Genomic DNA, 7,336 nt, shown 5'->3' with positions numbered 1-7,336 from the left:
AGACGGGGGGGGGGGATCGAAGGATAAGAAGGTTGCGCACCTGCCCGTACCCGTAGCGTAGCTAGAGGTGACCGGACGGCATCGGAATCGTCCTCTCCAGCGGAGGCAGAGGGCAGAGGTTGTCAGAGATGAAGACGACGACAGCTTGGGGCGGCTGCAGGGGCTCCAGCGGGGTTGGATGGCCTCAATGAAGAGTGGCGGAGGCCCTGGTAGGGTCGCCCTGGCATGGGAGGGGGTGGAGCTGTGGGGACGATTCGAAGGGGATCGCCGGCAAGCTCGGGCTTTGGGATGGCAGCCCGCGGCCTACTGGGCTGGGTTGCGGCTTCTACTGGCTCGTGGAGGATGTAGGAGTTGCTCTGGGTGCTCCGAGAGGCTGAGGGTGGCGGCTTTTATAGGCGGGCGACAAGGAGGGTTCGGGCTCTGCCGAAGGACACCTATCCAGGGCGCCCGACAACGAACGGCGCCAGAGAGAGAGGGGGAAGACGAGGGAGGTCACACATGAACTATTTGCGGGTGCGGACGAGCACATGAGCGAGGGGGAAAGCGACGAGCACAGTGTGCCGTGCACTGTGCCGTTGGCCGGACCATGCCCGTGCTCGCTGCGGTGAGATCCGGTGTCGGCGAGCGCCAGGGGGAGTTAAGGGGGTGGAGACGAGGATGGTGGCGAGGCGTGGCATGCTTTGGCCGGCTGGGCAGCGAGCACGCGCTCAACAGAGTGCTGGGCGGCACGCAGAGCGCGTGTTTTGCATGCCAGCACACTCGGACGAACGCGGTCACCGTGTGAACCGTGACATCAGGCCACCCTAAGCGCTAACCAAGATGTCTGGCGTGTAGTCCTTAGTAGATTGAAGTGTTACCACGGTTTGGCTTGGATCCAGGTGCAGTAGAAATGAATTTGTACTGCTGGCAAGTTTTTGGACAGTAACTTTGGAGATTTAGTGTGGTCAAACCACTAGGAGTTAAGGGCTGAGCTTTGGGGTTTTACTTACCCTTACTAAGGTGAATAGGCATAGGAAAAACCAGCTACAATGGAGCTAGTAAAAAGGTAGTTGCTGTAGAAACTACCATTTCTGTCTAGAAATGAATTTATTTTCTGTAGCCAAAATATTCCAAAGAGTGGTGAAATATTTTTGCTCATAAAGGTGCCCTAGGGTCCAAAGAATAATTGGGATTTTTATCAGGATTTTTGGGGCAAGAAAAATTAGGGTTGCTTTGGAGCACAAAGGGCTAGCTAGGGTTTTAGAGGGCAAAATGAATATTTTTCATTTAAGAAAAATATTCCAAGCAAAATTTTGAGTTGATCCAGAGGTGACATGATGGTTTTGAGGAGGAGAGGGAGCACTTGGGTGAAAGTCAAGGAGTACCCAAGTGGTTAAGTCCAAATAAAGTGATTCAAAACTCCAAATTCAAAACCAACTCAACTGAAAACCAGGCAAAGAAAAGAGGGCAAAATCAGAAACTTCTGCACCTAGTAAATTAGTTTAGAAATTCACAGAAACATGATTTTGATCTGATTCTTTTTGCTCTGGATTTATACACAAATTTCTCAGGTTTTCCTAAGTTTTCTGGATTTTTAGAGTTACATAAGTATTCTAGAGTTACAGATTACTACAAACTTTTCTGGTTTTGACAGATTCTGTTTTCTTTGTGTTGCTTGCTTATTTTGATGAATCTCTGAGTAGTATCGGAGGGTATGAACCATATAGAAGTTGGAATACACTAGATTACACCAATATAAATAAAGAATGAGTTCATAATAGTACCTAAGTGGTGATTTAGTTTCTTATACTAATGGAGCTTACGAGTTTTCTGTTGAGTTTTGTGTTGTGAAGTTTTCAAGTCTCAGGTAGAGATTCGATGGACTACAGAATAAGGAGTGGCAATAGCCTAAGATTGTGGATGCCCAAGGCACCCCAAGGTATTATTCAAGGACAATCAAGAGCCTAAGCTTAGGGATGCCTCAGGTGGCATCCCCTCTTTCGTCTTTGATCATCGGTAACTTTACTTGGAGCTATATATTTATTCACCACATGATATGTGTTTTGCTTGGAGCATCATTTTATTTTATTTTGTTTTGCTTTCTGTTTGAATAATATCCCAAGATCCAAAATTCTTAAATGTTAGAGAGTCTTCGCCTAGTTGCATAATTATTTGACTACTCATTGATCTTCACTTATATCTTTATGATTGTTTTGAGATATGAAGATGGTGATATTAGAGTCATGCTAGTGGAGTAATTGTGAATTTAGGAAATACTTGTGTTGAGGTTTGTGAGTCCCATAACATGGACGTATGGTGAACCATTGTGTAACAAATTTGGAGCATGAGGTATTCATTGATTGTCTTCCTTATGAGTGGTGGTCGAGGACGAGCGATGGTATTTTTCTACCAATCTACCCCCCTAGGAGCATGCACGTAGTACTTCGTTCAATGACTAATAGATTTTTGAATAAGTATGTGAGTTGTTTTTGACTAATGTTTAGTCCATGGATTATACGCACTCTCACCCTTCCACCATTGCTAGCCTCTCTTGTGCCGCGCAACTTTAGCCAGTACCATACACCCACCATACCTACCTGTTATGGCATTTCCATAGCCATTCCGACATATATTGCCATGCAACTTTCCACCGTTCCGTTTATTATGACACGCTTCATCATTGCCATATTTCTTTGCATGATCATGTAGTTGACATCGTATTTGTGGCAAAGCCACCTTTCATAATTCCTTCATACATGTCACTCTTGGTTCATTGCACATCCTGGTACACCGCCAGAGGGATTCATATAGAATCACATTTTGTTCTAAGTATCGAGTTATAATTCTTGAGTTGTAAGTAAATAAAAGTGTGATGATTGTCATTTTTAGAGCATTGTCCCAGTGAGGAAAGGATGATGGATACTATGATTCCCCCACAAGTCGGGATGAGACTTCGGAGAAAAAAATGAGGCAAAAAAAGAGAAGGCCCCAAAAAAAGGAAACAAACAATGAGAGAAAAAGTGAGAACAGGCAATGTTACTATCCTTTTTCCACACTTGTGCTTCAAAGTAGCACCATGATTTTAATGATAGAGAGTCTCTTATTTTGTCACTTTCATATACTAGCGGGATTTTTCATTATACAACTTGGCTTGTATATTCCAACAATGGGCTTCCTCAAATGCCCTAGGTCTTCATGAGCAAGGAAGTTGGATGCACACCCACTTAGTTTCTTTTTTTGAGCTTTCATACACTTATAGCTCTAGTGCATCCATTGCATGGCAATCCCTACTCACTCACATTGATATCTATTGATGGGCATCTCCATAGCCCATTGATATGCCTAGTTGATGTGAGACTATTTCCCTCTCTTTGTCTTCTCCACAACCACCATTCTATTCCACCCATAGTGCAATGTCCATGGCTCACGCTCATGTATTGCGTGAAAGTTGAAAAGGTTAGAGAACATCAAAGTATGAAACAATTGCTTGGCTTGTCATCGTGGTAGTGCATGATTTGAGTATTTTGTGTGATGAAGATGGAGCAGAGCCAGACTATATGATTTTGTAGGGATAAGCTTTCTTTGGCCATGTTATTTTGAGAAGACATAATTGCCTTGTTAGTATGCTTGAAGTATTATTGTTTTTGTCAATATTAAACTTTTGTTTTAAATCTTTCGGATCTGAACATTCATGCCACAATAAAGAAAATTACATGGATAAATATGTTAGGTAGCATTCCACATCAAAATTTCAGTTTTTATCATTTACCTACTCGAGGACGAGCATGAATTAAGTTGGGGCATGCTTGATACGTCTCCAACTCATCTATAATTTTTGATTGCTCCATGCTATTATATTATCTGTCTTGGATGTTTTATATGCATTTATATGCTATTTTATATGATTTTTGGGACTAACCTATTAACCTAGAGCCCTGTGCCAATTTCTGTTTTTCCTTGTTTTTGAGTTTTAGAGAAAAGGAATATCAAACGGGGTCCAAACGAGCTGAAAATTCCCGGTGATTTTTTATGGACTACAAGAAGCCCCCGAAGCAAAAGAGTTGGGCCAGAAGAGTCCCGAGTCATCCACAAGAGTGGAGGGCGCGCCCTACCCCCTAAGCATGCCCCCTACCTCGTGGCTGACTCGGAGACCCCCCTGACGTGAAACCGATGCCAAAAATTCCTATAAATACAGAAACCCCCAAAATGAAACCTAGATCGGGAGTTCCGCTGCTGCAAGCCTCTGTAGCCCCCAAAAACCAATCGGGACCCTGTTCCGGCACCCTGCCGGAGGAGGGATCCATCACCGGTGGCCATCGTCATCATCCCGGTGCTCTCCATGATGAGGAGGGAGTAGTTCACCCTCGAGGCTGAGGGTATGTACCAGTAGCTATGTGTTTGATCTCTCTCTCTCTCTCTCTCTCTCTCTCTCTCTCTCTCTCTCTCTCTCGTGTTCTTGATTTGGCACGATCTTGATGTACCGCGAGCTTTGCTATTATAGTTGGATCTTATGATGTTTCTCCCCCCTACCTTCTTGTAGTGGATTGAGTTTTCCTTTTGAAGTTATCTTATCGGATTGAGTCTTTAGGGATTTGAGAACACTTGATGTATGTCTTGCATGTGCTTATCTATGGTGACAATGGGATATTCACGTGATCTACTTGATGTATGTTTTGGTGATCAACTTGTGGGTTCTGTGACCTTGTGAACTTATGCATAGGGGTTGGCACATGTTTTCGTCTTGACTCTTCGGTAGAAACTTTGGGGCACTCTTTGAAGTTCTTTGTGTTGGTTTGAATAGATGAATCTGAGATTGTGTGATGCATATCGTATAATCAAACCCGCGGATACTTGAGGTGACATTGGAGTATCTAGGTGACATTAGGGTTTTGGTTGATATGTGTCTTAAGGTGTTATTTTACTATGAACTCTAGGGCTATTTGTGACAATTATAGGAATAGCCCAATGGATTGATCGGAAAGAATAACTTTGAGGTGGTTTCATACCCTACAATAATCTTTTTGTTTGTTCTCTGCTATTAGTGACTTTGGAGTGACTCTTTGTTGCATGTTGAGGGATTGTTATATGATCTTATTATGTTACCATTGTTGAGAGAACTTGCACTAGTGAAATTATGAACCCTAGGCCTTGTTTCGAAGCATTGCAATACCATTTTCGCTCGCTTTTGTTACTTGCTACCTTGATGTTTTTATATTTTCAGATTACAAAAACCTATATACACCATCCATATTGCACTTGTATCACCATCTCTTTGCCGAACTAGTGCACCTATACAATTTACCATTGTATTGGGTGTGGTGGGGACACAAGAGACTCTTTGTTATTTGGTTGCAGGGTTGTTTGAGAGAGACCATCTTCATCCTACGCCTTCCATGGATTGATAAACCTTAGGTCATCCACCTGAGGGAAATTTGCTACTATCCTACAAACCTCTATACTTGGAGAGCCAACAACGTCTACAAGAAGAAGGTTGTGTAGTAGACATTAGGGCCGCCGCCTCGGAACCCGCCATCGTAGCCGTCTTCGTCGTAGTGACGGCTCCATCATGGGCCCTGCCCATCTCAGAGTTCCTAGAAAATGGGGTTCCCCCCATGGATGAGACCGAGGCCCGGCAAGTCCAACACCGAGCGTCCGCCTACAACATCATCAACAACAAGCTCGTCAAGCGTAGTGCAACCGGGCGTTTTCCAGCGCTGCGTCGAGCAAGACAAGGGGATAGAGATCCTCCTCGACATACATCAGGGCGAGTGCGGGCACCATGCCGCCTCGAGGTCCCTAGTGGCCAAGGCTTTCCGCCATGGTTTCTACTGGCCTACGACCCTCCAAGACGCCGAGTCGCTTGTCCTCAAATGTGAGGGATGCCAGCGCTTCACCAAGCGCAACTACCAGCCGACCTCAGCCCTGCGAACCATACCGATCACCTGGCCCTTCGCGGTCTGGGGGCTCGACATGGTGGGACCTTTCAAGACCGCTCGAGGCGGCATGATGCACTTGCTGGTGGCGGTGGACAAGTTCACCAAATGGATCGAAGCACGAGCAATCAAGAAGCTAGATGGGCCGACAGCCGTCCGGTTCATCAAGGATATCATGGTGCGCTACGGCGCCCCGGACAACATCATCACAGACAACAGCACCAACTTCACCAAGGGCGCGCTTGCGCAGTATTGCTCTGTCTTCAGCATCTACGTTGACTTGGCTTTCGTGGCACATCCGCAGTCCAACGGCTAGGTCGAGCGGGCCAACGACCTCATTCTATCCGGCATCAAGCCACGGCTCGTGGAGCCGCTTGTCCATTCACCCAGCAGCTGGCTCGACGACTTGCCGGCCGTCCTCTGGAGTCTCTGCACAATGCCAAACCGGTCGACCGGGTTCACCCCGTTCTTCCTCGTCTATGGTGCCGAAGCCGTCATCCCGACCGACGTCGAGTTCGACTCGCCGTGAGTCATGATGTACACCAAAGCCGAAGCCAAGGAAGCCCTCAAAGACGATGTCGACCTACTCGAAGAAGCACGCCTCTTGGTGCTCAGTTGGTCAGCCATCTATCAGCAAGGCCTGCGGCACTACCATAACAAAAAGATCAAGCCCCTCGCGTTCCGCGAGGGAGACCTTGTCCTCCGGCTCGTCCAGCAGCAAGCCGGACAACACAAGTTGTCCTCCCCATGGGAAGGCCCCTTCATCGTCAGCAAAGCCCTGTGTGACCGCAATGCATACTACCTCATCAACGCCCACAAGTCTAGCAAGCGCAAGAGAGACATCACCGGTGACAAGACAACCCGACAATGGAATGCAGAAGTCCTCTACCCATTTTATAGTCTGTTGTGTGCACATATGTATCACTACCTTTTGTAACTGCATGAAAACTATGGGGTCCCCGAACGATGCTCGGGGGCTGCCCTTTTCGACCAAATTATTGTGTCTCACACGCTTGTGCAATTTTTTCTTAAAATCCCCGCCGCCGGGTTGACTCACTCAAACCCAGGGGCTCGGGGGCTGGCCGGCTTAGCCACCACCCGCCGCCCTCCTTAGCAAATCATGGCGTGTTCAGGTCGCTGCGGCCTTTCACTTTGCCCTACGCCACAAAACCGCTTCGACTATTGGCCGGCAAGAAACATGGGCCAAAGCAGCAGCACGCTACGAATTCTAAGTCAGGACCCCCGGGTTGGCCGACCCGGCCCTGCCACCTTAACTTTGCCGCACGACCGGCTGCTCGCCAACCGGCTTTGCCGGATTGCCGCCAGCCGACCCAGTGGGTGTTTCGCTCGCGCTCAAAGTTTGAAAAGCCTAAGTATTTCACACCCATTTTAAGGGCCGAACTCCTTGTCACAGACCGGAGCCC

This window comes from Triticum dicoccoides, chromosome 4B (assembly GCF_002162155.2).
Source record: "Triticum dicoccoides isolate Atlit2015 ecotype Zavitan chromosome 4B, WEW_v2.0, whole genome shotgun sequence".
NCBI classification, from domain to species: domain Eukaryota; kingdom Viridiplantae; phylum Streptophyta; class Magnoliopsida; order Poales; family Poaceae; genus Triticum; species Triticum dicoccoides.
This window is presented reverse-complemented; position numbering follows the sequence as displayed.